The sequence below is a fragment of the Amblyomma americanum genome, chromosome 3, assembly GCF_052857255.1.
Source record: "Amblyomma americanum isolate KBUSLIRL-KWMA chromosome 3, ASM5285725v1, whole genome shotgun sequence".
In the NCBI taxonomy this organism is placed as follows: domain Eukaryota; kingdom Metazoa; phylum Arthropoda; class Arachnida; order Ixodida; family Ixodidae; genus Amblyomma; species Amblyomma americanum.
In genome coordinates, this window is record NC_135499.1 from 184,854,006 (window position 1) to 184,868,233 (window position 14,228).

General features: G+C 47.0%; 1 protein-coding gene across 22 annotated transcripts in view; it reads left to right on the forward strand.

Annotated features, from left to right (window-relative positions):
* The first annotated feature begins 2,697 nt into the window (after positions 1-2,697).
* The window catches only part of LOC144125621 (alpha-1-macroglobulin-like), a 166,410-nt gene continuing 154,879 nt past the window's right edge, over positions 2,698-14,228 (forward strand). For 16 of the 22 annotated variants that reach the window (XM_077659166.1, XM_077659165.1, XM_077659170.1 and 13 more), the window contains exon 1: positions 2,701-2,923. The gene's annotated coding sequence lies outside the window, so the exon portion shown is untranslated. Of the gene's footprint in view, positions 2,924-14,228 lie in introns of all 22 variants that reach the window. The other 6 variants (XM_077659182.1, XM_077659185.1, XM_077659181.1 and 3 more) reach the window with 4 other exon arrangements.

Genomic DNA, 14,228 nt, shown 5'->3' on the forward strand with positions numbered 1-14,228 from the left:
ATATATATATATATATATATATATATATATATATATATATATATATATATATAAAGTCATCAGAAATTGAAAAAAACACCGGATTTAATTCACGACGGTTCGGCTGGAGGACCAGCCTTTTTCGAGTGTACTACAGCAATTTATTTTTCTTCCGTTGAATATATGAGGGACGATGAGGACAATGTAGTTGGACCAATGTAATTTGGACCACCTGGGGTTCATGCACTAGCATTTTACAGCCCCAAGGCGCCTGCATTTCGACTCCTATGCCAGGACATAAGACAAATGCTAGGACAAGAACAAAAAAGCTGCTATGAGAGGCTTGACGAGGTTCTTTGCTCTTGTGTTGGAAGTTTCAGAGTTTTAAATACAGAATTTTAAATACACATGGTAAATACAGGGTGTTAGATATTTTAATATGTATAATGCAATTAACAGAGAACAGCAAGAGAAAATACATGCATGCATTAACATCGCACATATAGGCTCATAGTTTCAAATTTGCGGAACCACTCATTGTACCACTCCAATGGCACGATGAGACTTAATTTCCCAGCCACTGTTGTTACGAATAAGACCGAAAATTTGCACCAGTGACCTTGAGATGTAGCAAAGCTCTGTCATTAAATGCGACCGCGTCTCTCGCAAGCCTTGAACGTAGCATCCACGAAACAAACCTACCTTTTATCTCGTAAGCGCGCAGTTAATAATAATTGGTTTTTGTGGAAAGGAAAATGGCGCAGTATCTGTCTCATATATAGTTGGACACCTGAACTGCGCCGTAAGGGAAGGGATAAGGGAGGGAGTGAAAGAAGAAAGGAAGAAAAAGGTGCCGTAGTGGAGTGCTCCGGAATAATTTCGACCACCTGGGGATCTTTAACGTGCACTGACATCGCACAGCACACGGGCGCCTTAGCGTTTTTCCTCCATAAAAACGCAGCCGCCGCGGTCGGGTTCGAACCCGGGAACTCCGGATCAGTAGTCGAGCGCCCTAACCACTGAGCCACCGCGGCGGGTATAAGCGCGCAGTTGCAGTTTGCGTTTGCACTGCTTCGAAGGAAAGAACTGACGGGCTTTGTTTCAATCATACCGATATTTGCCGCTGTGTATGTCTATGCATGCTACAGCTTTAACAATCTGCTTCCTCTTCATTGCAATCCTTCTTCGTTTGCGGACTTCAGTAGTCATTGTGTCTATCGTCTCAAAGTCCTGAAGCCATCTTGCAAAGCAGTTTGTTGTGCAAATTGCTGCGAGATAGCCTCATGTTTTCGGCGGTTCACCTGTATGGTGCGTCTCACCCATTCGTTCAGAATAGATATTTTGCACGCTGTGACCCTGATTCTACTATAGCAAATAGTTCCGATTTGCCGTTTTTACCTGAAGCGGCATTGAAATAAATTCTCCTCCACATCAGCATATAGCACACGAAGTCATATTTCATCATTGTCATCAGTTTTACTACGCCCACTGCAGGGCGTAGTCAGAACAAAATAAAAAAAACGCACAAAGCTTTGAACTTATTTTGAATTGTACAACACACAAAAGGACTCGAAATACGCATGCTTGAAACTCAGTCATGAAAAACTAATTACGCAATGTCATAAACATTGCACCTATATGAAATTGTCAAACACAATAACGCGAACTACCTCCAACTTATTTGAATCCTAATTGCTAATCAGTAGTCGTTAAGCATCTGTGGGTAGCTCTTAAAAGACGGCAGCGCTCTTTCCTATCCGCCTGTTCCTTCCTTGAATGTGCTCGCGCTGCTGAAAATAAGATCCAACACCAAATGGCCCGACATGACATCTTGTGTTATACTTAAACTGAGACTGCTGCTGAAAAGGCGATACAAAGTGGCTGGAAGGTATACAAAAATAAATAGTCTATAAGTGTTCGTGAACTCACACTACTCCATACCATGCATGGTAGGTTTTGAGGTGTAGAAGCGTCGGAAGTAACCGCGCCTCCTTAGAGGTGAGATTTTTTTTTATTTTCAGAAAACCATGCACACCGGCACTGGTCTTCTTTTTTTTTTTTTAAAGTTCTGGTGCGCTGTGCGTCGCCGCGCAGTCCCCTCAACCCATTTCATTTACAAGTGCTTTCTCCAGGCCCTGTTGATAATTCCACCCTGATCCAGGGCCAAAGCTCATTTGGTATTCCTTTAGATCACTCAAAGGAAGCTGGCATTAGGATTACCGCACTTAGATAGGAAACGAGAGGGCAAAAAGAAGACCTTGTTTAGTTATTTGCGTTTTCTCCCGCGAGTACGTTACTGCCGTGCGTCATGCAAACGAAATCTGGAAAAAGAAGACGACATATATGGATGGGGCGTTCCTACGTTTGATGCAGGAGCAAACGTCCGAAACTCAGAAAGGACAGCAGAGCACAAGTTTCTCCGCTTTCACTCGTAACGAAGCATGGATGAAAGTAGCCTGTTTCTGCCACGGCTGTACTATTCGCTTCTGCTTTTCATGAGTTGCATGGAAAAGCAGGCAAGAGTCGTTCCCCCACAGCCTGCATCGGCTTTCAAATATTTTTTTCCTTTTCCTTTGCGGCTTCACAAACGACCCGCCACAGCCGACGACGAAGGTCGACGTGACGTCAACGGTCGATGGCTGGAGGGCCGCCATTGGTGCCGACGCCAGGTCACGTGACGCTACGCCCCACGGCTCCCTCTCGCATCCGGCCAGGCTTGTTATTACAGTCAACCGGCGAGCAGCCGCCGGATCAGTTCGGGCTTGGGCTGTCGGAGGGTCTTGTCGGCCTCGTCTCGCGGCACTCTCTGCGCACCAACGCCGCCGCCTTAGAGCGCGTGTGTTGTGTTTTGCTTCGCCACGCGACGTCAAGCCAGGAGCGAGAGAAGAAGGGTAGCAAGAAAAAGCTCCCGGAACCGGCCTTAGCGCGCGCAGCAGAGAAAGCTGTAAGTCCTGTTCTACTGGAAGAGCCTCTTTGGAGTGTTTTCTATTTCTTCGTTCGTGCCTCTGCTGCGGGTGCCGGAGGGAGGCGTGAGCGCGCGTGGCCAGACGCAATCAAAATATGCGCGCACGTGGTCGCAAGGTTGAGACGCCGGTGACTGTGGGAACGGTCCTCTGGCTGGCTGCGTTTCTCTGGCTCCGTTTGGCGCAGAGTGTGAGAGCCGGGCGAACAATTTTTGTGTGTTCGAGGGCGCTATCTGTCGTCGCAGGAGTGGCAGTGAACGTGCGTTCCAGTTTTGCTCACCGTGGACGCGAGTGCACTTTACATCATCCCAGTTGGGGCGTGCACTTGTCTCTTGTAATCACCTGTTTTGCATGGAATCCATGTTGTGCATGGATTGTCTTGCATGGAAATCAATCAAATTCCGCTCTCTGTATTATACAAATCTTCCTGCCAAGCTCGGTATCATCATCTGCCTGACGTAATCAATGAAGGCTATATACAGGGCTTGGTTATAATCTGCGCATTTCTCTTTCACCTGATTGATAGTGTGAATATGTTCTGCTGTTGAGTGTGCTTTACGGAAGCCTGCCTGATCATTTGGTTGATTGAATTATAAGGTTGCCCTGACTATATTAGCGATTACCTTAGTGAGTACCTTGTAGGCAACGGACAGTAAGATGATCGGCCTGTAATTTTTCAAGCGCACGACGTCTGCTTTCTTTCTTATGAATTAAGAGAATGTTATCGTTCGTCGAAGCTTCTGGCACGCTGCAGGTTGTAAGGCATTGCGTATGAAGGGTGGCTAGTTTTTCTGGTACAATCTACCCCCCCCCCCCACCCCCACCCCCCCACCCCCGTAATTCAACAGATCTGCTGTTACATGATCCTCACCACCTGCTTTCGCCCTTTGCATGGCTTCTGAGGCTTTCTTTACTTCCTCTTTCGTTACCGGCTGGATATCCCATTGCTTTGGGCTACTTGCTCCCACATTAACGTCCTGATTGCATTCGCTGCTGAATAACTCGCGTAGAACTCCTCGGCTACTTTAAGTATCTTATCCATATTACTAATGACATTGTCCTCCTTGTCTCTTAATGCATACATCTAGATTTTACCTGGGCCCAATTTCCTCTTAACCGCTTTTAGGCTACCTCTGCTCTCTAGAACATGCTCGATTCTCTCCACAATAAACTTCCTTATGTCGGCTGCTTTGCGCTTATTTATTAACTTTGATAGCTCTGCTATTTCTATTCTGTCCGTAGGGTTAGACGCTTTTATGCTTTGGCGTTTTCTTAATCAGATCTTTTGTCTCCTGAGACAGCTTACCGGTATCCTGTATAACCATCCTGCCGCCAACTTCTACTGCGCACTCTCTAATAATAGCTGTCACATTATCGTTCATTATTTGAGCATTAAGATCGTCCTCCTCAGCTGAAGCCGAATATCTGTTCTGCAGCGATATCCTGAGTTCCTCTACTTTTCCTCTCGCCACTAGCTCCTTAATGGGCTTCCGCTTCACTAGTTTCTTCCGTTACCTCTTCAAGTGTTAGCTAATTCGAGACCTTACCATTCTTGTGCTCAATTTATATAGCTTATTACATGTAGGAGATGTTATGCCACAGCTATTGTTCACGCTGTTAAATATTCTTGAAGGAAATTGCTAAGCCACAAACCATACGCGAGTAGATGCAACACACTGAGAGCATATATTTACATAAATATCGTTCTTCCTAGACCAAATTGCTTTTCCCTCAGCACGGTCTCATCCACCAGAGTGCTGTGCTGATAAAGCCAGCTCAGCTGTTTGAATGAAGTCCGAAGTGTTTCTTTTATTTTTTCTCGATTGTTTGATCTATGAATAGACCCTTGCGGCAAGGTGGAAAGAATGTGCACTGAATACCTGTCTAAACTCCTGCGGCTTTCAGCCTTATTTCTATTCGAAGGAGCACGTCTAACAGAAAAAAAGGGATGTAAGAAACACAATCTGAATAAGGCCCCTGTATTCTTCGCACGGCGCTGCACGGTTAGGTTGGTGTGATACACGGAACTCAAGAGGCTATTTCTAGCAGAGAATTTCCTGTTGTTAGAAGCGTTCATGGAACGTTTTCAGTTCGCGAACATAACTTTTGAAACGCATGCATAACCGCAGGATTCCTGCACAGCTCATAAGCTGAAGACGTCTAATCGCTCATGCCCTTCCATGTTGGAATCACAAGCAACCCGCTCTCTCTTTTTTTTTTATGTGAGCTTCACTGCTGTACAGCCTAGACAGAGGCGGAGCCTGCCTGCCTTCTTAGTAGCTGGCGACGCCTTTGATCCGGAGCTGTCTAGAACACCAGAAACATAGTATATGATCAAGGGTGATCATCATCAGCCTGACTACGCCCACTGCAGGGCAAAGGCCTCTCCCATGTCTCTCCAATTAACAATGTCCTTTGGCACCTGCGGCCACCGTATTCCCGCAGACTGCTTAATTTCATCCGCCCACCTAAATTTCTGCCGCACCCTGCTACGGTTGCCTTCTCTTGGAATCCACTCCGTTACCCTTCAGGACCGGCGGTTATCTAGCCTTCGCATTACATGCCCTGCCCAAGCCCATTTCTTGCTCTTGATTTTGACTAGGATATCATTAAACCGCGTTTGGTCCCTCGTCCGCTCTGCCATCCTCCGGTCTCTTAACGTTACACCTATCATTTTTCTACCCAAAGCTCGCTGCGTTGTCCTTCAGAGGTACCCCCAGCTTATTGTAAAACAATGCAGTGAAAACAAAGGTACGTTAGCTTGCTGACATGTGGATTTCAATTTGTTGCCACGATAACTAAGAAAAGAAAGAATCAGCGTGGCGAAATTTTCAATCTGGCCATGAAACTCTTCATTGCTACTGAGAAAAACAAGTCTGTGATCTGCGCTTTCAGTTCGACCAGAGTCAACTGTGTTAGATCCTGTGTATTTCTTTTACACTTTTCTTATGGTAGCCATTTTCTTTATTTGCAAACAACTTAAATATTTGCTGTGAACAGTCCCTTGGTAATATCTTGCAGTCTGACTCGTCTGTAGACCTATTCAGTCATACCTGCTAACAGAGAAAAGAGTCGAGACCTTGCATATAAGGATTCGGTAGTCTTCGGCAGTCTGCAAAGCCGTACTGAGAAAGGCAACCTTTCTTGATACACCGCCTTCTATCGATTTCATAAGCTGCTTGGTGCTGATGATAATTAACCAATTGCATTGGCGGAAGCAAGTTCCGTCATAATCCGCTGCACGGACGACTAGATCAGCGTAGACATTCGAGTCTGTACGCGTGATGCGGCGCGCTTCCTCGATGCAAAAGATTCGACACTTACTCGAAGCATTCTTGCAGAGTTTTCTCGTGGATTCAGAATTTCCAGAAGTTCGTAAATGGCTTGTTTTATTTTCTTTGCTTATTGTTGCACCAACAAAACCCTTTTCGGGCGCTAAAATAAGCAACAAGGTGAGAGTTTCTGTCTCAGGCTTGAACTGTAATTGTAAAGTCTTGAAGTATGGCTGTGCGATTCTCACACTCACAGGTCGCAGTAACTTTTCTTTCTCAAAATAATCATCAGCCTGACTGCGCGAACTGCTGGGCAAAGACCTCTTCTATTAACCCTGTCCTTGTAGCGATGGCGTAGGGCCGGGGTTTCTCGAAATGCCAAAGTTTTACTCATCAACCCTCCCCCCCCCCTCAAAAAAAAAAGAAAAAGAAAAAAGAAAAGGTCCTACGTGGCGGAATCCTCAGACCGAAGGACACTTGAGCCGCCACTCGCACAAAAAGAGAGAAATAAACATCATATCGCAAGGCGGGCGAAGGGGAAAGAGGGTGACAGCGGGCCACGCAAGCCCCCGGGGTGCTGCTGCAGTGCTCTCGGCTGATAGGCACACGCGGCCGTCTCCTGCTGGCCCCGATCCCTGGGGTAACATACCCCTCACTTCAAGACGCCGCTTCCATTGATAGGGGTTACACGATGCTCTCGCCTCTATCAACGAAGCCCCAGTGTTGCGTTTCCGAAGCGCCCATCCCTCTCCGCCTTGCTTTCTTATTTCTTCATTCGTTATTTTTTCAACGCAAGCTTAACATTTCGTGCTTTTCTTTGGCTCTGTTTTGAAGAGTGCGTGGCGTGTCCCAGTCTGCCTTCTCCTTCGGGCTTCCTCAGGCGGACCAGTTCTGGCCGCCCACATAACCTGCCCCCATTAACCGTCGGCGGCCGATAAGGGGTGAGTCGATGTCTTGCGGTCAGCCAGAGTTCGCCTCTCGCGAGCCTGCACGTAGTGCTCCGCGGTGATTCGCGCTTTGCGAGATTTCGTCGTTGTGCGCGACCTTCCGTTGACTGACTGCGCTGGAAAATACCAGAGAACTTAGCCGCCAATGCAGCTAGGAATAATCATTCATCCCTCAGGTCATAGGATGTTTAGCGGAAATGCGATCGCACGAACCATTGCATCCAGGTTCATCCTGTTTATAACGTACCACGGGAAAACATTCTGATCGAAATGGCGACAGCACGCCGAATAGGAATTTCCTCCCGCTCATAAGGCTTAACCTAGCTTACCCTGTCGCTCATAGCAGCCGCGCACAGTATAAACAATATTCCTTCATGTTTCCGCACTGTACTTCTGGCAAGTAGTGGATTTATGAATGTCGTTATCAGGGTTTGCTCGTTGGCACCACGACAATAGCTTCCGGCAAAAGAACATGTAACGCAAACACTGGCGTTTCGAACAGCGTTTGTAAAACCTCTGTATTGTTTACAGCCTCTAGCGAATAACCGTTATAAACGACCAATCATCTCCGCAGAAACCAGAGGTGCACGTCCGCAGTGTCTCAAGGGCACGCTCAAACTCTAGAGCCCAATCTCTCATTTCACAGTTGCACCGCAGTATGGCGCGTCGGTATGCATTATAAAATTGTGTATCAGCGCTCGGGCCTTCGCCATCTTGTCATTATTAGCGCCGTTGTATCGTCTCACGCCAATGTTGCTGATTTCGCGCTATGGCAAAGGAGGTCACTGAATAATCGATATTTTTGGTCCGGGAACGTAATCGGCCAGTGTAAACAGTATTCGGCTGCCTTCATTAATGGCCTCCTTCGATACGGCGCAAGCTTCGACCTGATCGCGTCAATCTTTCTTAAGTGCAATTTTCTTTTTCATGCCATTGCTTCTTTCTCTTGTCTCTAGAACGTGGTTCATGTCGTCCTGGCTTGTTTAAGTTTGCCTTGTTCATGCTACTTTATTCCGTAGTAGAGCCTCTTCAATACCTGCCTGCTCTTTTGTTTGCTTTTTTCCTATCATTATTTCGTTTTCAAGGGTAAAGAGAAAGCGGCATCAGCTCACTAAGATGAGTTAGGCCTAAGTATCTTCACTTAATTTAGTGAAGGGTTAACTTGAGGCGGCTCTTGGAATAAACAGAGGCACGCGCCCAGAATGAAAGCGGCCACGTTTTTCAGCGCGCAAAGCAACTGGCCTGTATTAGACCTATTTCTTGAAGTGGCTCCACTCGCGATAAAAGAGACACTCCCAGCGTCACGAACAGGAAGGAAGGCGGCATCGTGAAATGAAAAAAAAAAGCAAAAAACGAGAAAAGAGCGAGCAGCTGGTGGCGTTCCCGTACGAAAGACGTGCGCCCTATACCAATTAGCTGGGAGGCAAGACATATACTGCTTCTTCAAAGGAAATTGGTTGGAGTGCCGAGTCGGAAACGAAGGAGAGCAGAAGTCAAGGGGCTCCCGAAATTCGAGCCTTGCGAAAGTACAGCGCTTCTTTCGAGCCACCGAAACAACACGGCGACGGTGAAACTTCTCTACTCTCGCGCTGCGCGGCTTTTCCATTCTACACAGAGTATAAGGCAGGCCCGCCATCACAAGTAGAAGAAGAAACGGTATAATACTTTATGCCACGAGGCACGCTGTTGCAATTAAAAAAAGAAGAAGAAACGGGAGAAGAAGCCCTTGTGCATTTCCATGGTTGAACCGAGACGGATTCCCCGCGAATCCCTCGGATCCCATTAGTTGGACGAGCCCCTGCTTGGCTTCCCACGAGTGACGCGTGCCGGCCGCTACCGCTTTGCTTGGATTTCCGCCGTCTGAAACGCGCCCCGCTTTCTCTGTGTTCCTATGTTTCTGTTCGCCGGATATTGGTTGCACAATCCTCGGCTGAGTCTCTTTCTTTTCTCCGTTGTCCGGAATCTGTCTGGGACAGCAGCTCCTTTTACCTTTCCTTCCTGCGTTGAATTGTTCTTTTTTTGTCGCCTTCTTACGAATGTAGCCTCCCCGGAGCACTTACTTGCGCAGTTAGGGTTTCGGTTGGGCCGTATTAGGCGATTAAGTTCTTTAGCACGAGGGCCGGTGAGGTGCACTTCGCGGGGGATTAGTTCGGACTGGGCTGATTAGTCTGAAACCAAGTCTGCGTGCATGTGATGCGCAGGGTGGCTTGCTGCTCGATAAGCCTTCTCTCGGCCTGTCCGAATCCCCTTCCTGCAAGGAAGTTCGGTTACCCTGATGAAGAGGCGCGCATTTGGTGCACTTAAAGCTGCGCTCAATGTGGAAGTATTGCTTGATAGTGAGGGTTATCGCCCTTACGTCGCTTCATTTTTTTTTTCTTTCCGTATCTCTGAGGGGATGAAAATGGGTGCCGGGGACGTTTGCGTAACGATGAATGGTCGCAACGAGATGCCTGTCATGAGGAATCGTTCACTCGCCTTGCTATTGCAAGCGGAGTAGTCTGGAGGGATTGCGTAATTGCATTTACTTCTGCCGGGCTCGGTGCCAGTTCCACGCAGACACGCAGCACTCGAAGCAGATTCAACGGGAAAAACAAGTTGATTGCAACGCGTAATGAATTGTTGTCTTTTTTTTTTCTGCCTACGATACACATTGTATAAATGATAACTTCCGCAACCATATATTTCGGAGCGGATATAAGCCGCTTGAATATTTAGGTTGTTAATAGTAAATGAATTCTTACTTGCCGAAGCAACGATGCGCGCTGCGGCGCTGGAAAGCCAGTAACCAGTCTGAATATTTTGGAGGCAAGTATGTGCTTCGAAAAATGTCAGATATGTATTATCCAAACAGGGATGGCGTCATATGCCATGTCTTACAGCGCATTGGTTGTGCTGAAGTTTGCTTGTGAGAATGGCTGAAGAAATTGAAAATAGTGTCGGCGGTTTAACGTCGGCGCTTTGTCGTGTCTAAACTACGCATCACAACGGCGAAATAGACAGCTATGCTAGAGGCGAACTAGTTCTGTACAGTGGATTGCCATTCTCAGTAGTCACGTATATATTTTCACTGCAGGCTACAAATGTGCAAGCGCAGTTAAAAAAAAAGCGAAAAAGAAATTTTGCGTGTTGGTGCAGGTTTAAACGTCTCGTAGAATAATGAAACACGATTACTCCTACTTCGATGCCTTGTAATTGCGAAATAAGTTACAGCATAATGTTGGCTCTGAAAAGTGCATTTAAGAATTGCGTGCAGTGTGAATTTGATTGGCAACACCAAAAAAACTACGATTATGGCTGAACGTTACGTTCTCTCCCGCCTTCAGATATAGTACAACAACGTCACTCACGTGAAGGCAATCTTTACCCATTCGTGACATAGCCTGCGTGGAGCAGCGACTTGTAAAGCATCCAAAGGTCCTCATTACTTTCTTCACAACTACTACGCGGCTTTCTGATCTTTCGGTCGCTCCCATTTTTACTTAGTTTTCTGTGCCCGCTGGGTTGAAAAACAAGGGCGCCCTGGTCCACTTAAGATAGCACGGGGGTGCTCTCTTGCGAAGCAGGTTTCTTCTCCAGAAATAGAGAGTAGACAATAGAGATAGAGGGGGAAACGATGGCTTATGGCGGTTTGACGCCCCAAAGCAACTCAGGCTATGCGGGACGCCGTAGGGAAGGGCTCCGGAAATTTCGACCACATGGCGTTCTTTAACGCACTATCGCACTCAATATGACTTGCAACACACGAGCGTGTGGCCGCAGCGCTTTCTGGACGCACGGTGGTGCCAACAAGCGGCGTGCTTGAAAACAATCTGGTGCTCCACCAGTCAGCTGCATCCCCCGCGCCATCTGCTGTACACAATCTGAGATCAACTACGACATGCGCCTTGCATTGTCACACAAATGTCGCCGCGTTAGCGTTGGCGATGAGACAACGCTATGCTTCTTTAAAGACCAGAAGGCACAGGGGAAAAGGGTCGCTGCTGGAACAGCGAAATCCTTTCCCTTTCGTTTTCAAGCTCGCCGCCTGCCAGCCGACCATGCTTCCGGTAAGCGCTCCGGGCACGCGGCCGGGCGTTGCAAGTCATATTGAGCACGATAGTACACTAGCATCGCACAGTACACGGTCCTCTAGAATTTCGTCCCGATCGAAATTCGACCGCCATGGCCGGGATCGAACCCGCGACCTTCGGGTCAGCAGCCAAGCGCCATAACCACTCAGCCACCGCGGTGATAGTCGCAGGGGAGGGGAGGGGGGGGGGGGGAGATATGTTGGAGGGTTGAAGTAAAGAAAAGATCTTCTAAGCAGTCGCGGCCGCCCTGTTTTTTCGTTAGGCCTAATTATAAGAGCTGTCGCGACAGCTCGCTCCCGCAATGAGCGCGAGAAGCCACTCTGCCATGCACGTCCTATTAGTGGCGCTCGACGCAGCCAACCGACCAGCCGCCTACTTCACGCTGTGCGCTCGAAATCGACGAAGAAATTTCAAGCGCATTCCCTCCCTTTCTGCGTCGCCTTCCTCAAAAAAATGGATCTCCCTATTTCCGCCTTCTCTGGCGTGCTACTATAGTTCCCCGGTTCCTCTATTTTCCCTTTATTAATTTTGAAGTTAAATTTGACTGAAATATATTTTTTATTTCGTCAGAGCTCGAAAACTTCCGCGTAGGTTCGCCACTGATCCAAACTCTTGAATGCAGTATGACAAAGGGAAGTGAGAAGGCCTAGCCTAAGTATTACACACGCGGTATAGAGTGTCGTTAAGCTTGTTATTATTTTGTGCGGCTTATTTCTTCCGTCTTTCTCACTCTGTTGACAAAGATACCTTTTCCTATTTTTCATGTAGTTCGGCCTTCACTGGAACAAAGAATAGCAGCTTCCGGAGGGGTCGCCTCATATGTTGTTAGTAAACAAAGCGGACGCTCGGCGGCTTGTTTGAAACTTGTCTTTAAACACTTTTAAAACTTGAGCCTCTCTCGATGCCAAACAGCTCATGCTTGCAGGCGGAGCAGTGGTTCAAGTTTTTTATATCTGCTGTACACTAGGAATGATGGCCTTCCTTTTGCTCTAGTGGTTTTACTCTGACGTCGTCCACTATTAGCAGGAGCTAGAGAAGATTGGGTGCCTTTTGCTATGGCCCTATTATAAAAGGTTCGGCCTCTCAGGAAGCGGATTTCTAAAGAAAAATGGCAGGAAAAAAGACTAGCGCATTTGCAGGGGTCAAGGGTGTCGTGTAAACGGTCGTGTGCAAACCGCTTCCGTAAAACTATTAATTAATTAACCGCTCTCTGTGCTCCCCGTGTATTTACTGTCCCCTGAAACATAACTACCTCAGCCCTCTCCGAATGAAACTTCCAATCCCTCGGCTGCGCTATCTTCGATTTTAAGGTTTTCCAATTCCTTCTAATTCATGAGCACTAGATTGGTGCGGATTCATCAGCACTGGTAATTAGGTCAGTCTTAGTGTCTTGTAATATCGTCCCCTGAGGGAAGACTGTGCTCTCGCATTCGGCTGCTTCAAGGAGCGAGTACTGCTGCTTGAAGTCTGGGGCTCCATGACAATTCCACTCCTAAGGCACTGGCAAGGGGAAAAATAATGTAAGTAAGCACCTGTATCAGGTTTTAGGGACAAAGATTAGGAGCGAATCGTCGACAGATACCATGTTACGCGCAATGTTTGTAATCTCCCTGCAATAATGCCCCACGGGCGATGTACATATATGTGCAGGCACATAAATAAACAAATAAATAAATAAAACTTCTCTAATATAGGCTTCAGAGTAAATCTTCGTGCTTTTTTTACTTTGTCTAAGCTTTCCCATAACGCATATTTCAGATATTTTTTCTATTGGCCTTAAGTGCACTGCACTATTTTTTATGCATTTCTAATGGCCATCACGGATCTTTATCGGCATGGGCGAAGCAATAGATTACAGGAATATAAGAAATTTTAGAAACACATTTATGCGAATTTCATCATCCGTGAATTCTCCCCGTGGCTGACCAAGCTTCTGCAACCTTCTTCTTCATCATCATCATCATCCTGACTACGCCCACAGCAGTTCAAAATCCTCTCCCATGTCTCTCCAATTAACCTAGTCCGTTGTCAGCTGCAGCCACTTTATCCCCGCAAACTTCTTATCTCATCCGCCCACCTAACTGTCTGCGGTCCCCTGCTACGCTTGCCTTCTCTTGGCATCCATTCCGTTACCCTTAAGGACCAGCGGTTATCTTGCCTTCGCATTACATGCCCTGCCCAAGCCCATTTCTTCCTATTGATTTCGACTGAGAAGTCATTTACCCGCGTTTGTTCCCTCACCCACTCTGCCCGCTTCCGGTCTCTTAACGTTACACCTATCACTTTTCTTTCCATGGCTCGCTGCGTTGTCCTTAACTTAAGCTGAACCCTTTTCGTTACACTCCACGTTTCTGCCCCGTAGATGAGTACCGGCAAGATACAGCTGCTGTAGGCTTTTCTCTTGAGGGATATTGATAAACCACCATTCATGGTCTGAAAAAAACCTGCCAAATGCTCCAGACCCCATTCTTAGTCTTCTACTTATTTCCTGCTCATGATCTTTATCAGCGGTCACTACCTTCCCTACGTGTATAGACATATTCCTTTACCGCTTTCAGCACCTCACTACCGATTGTGAACAGCTGTTTGCTCGTGAGACTCTTGAACTTTACTTTGGTTTTGTGCATGTTAATTTTACACCCACGTTCTCCTCTGCCTGTCTAAATCACTGATCATGGTTTGCAGTTTATCTCCGGAGTGACCTGGCAAGGCAATATCATCAGCGAATTGCAAATTACTTAGATATTCTCCATTAACTCTGATCTCTTAGTGCGTTTTTAAACGCAACTAAAGAGAACAAATGGCGATCTGCGCCTCGCCTTATTAAAGAATATTTCTTACCTAACCCATTGCGTGCCCCGGTTGCTACTAATTTCTACGCATCGAAATATCGATCGCATTAAATGATTTAACACAGCGCGCTTGCAACTATTCCGTGAGCAACACAAAACCACCTTCGTCGAATCTGTAAACTGCCTTCAATGAATCACGCCCTCG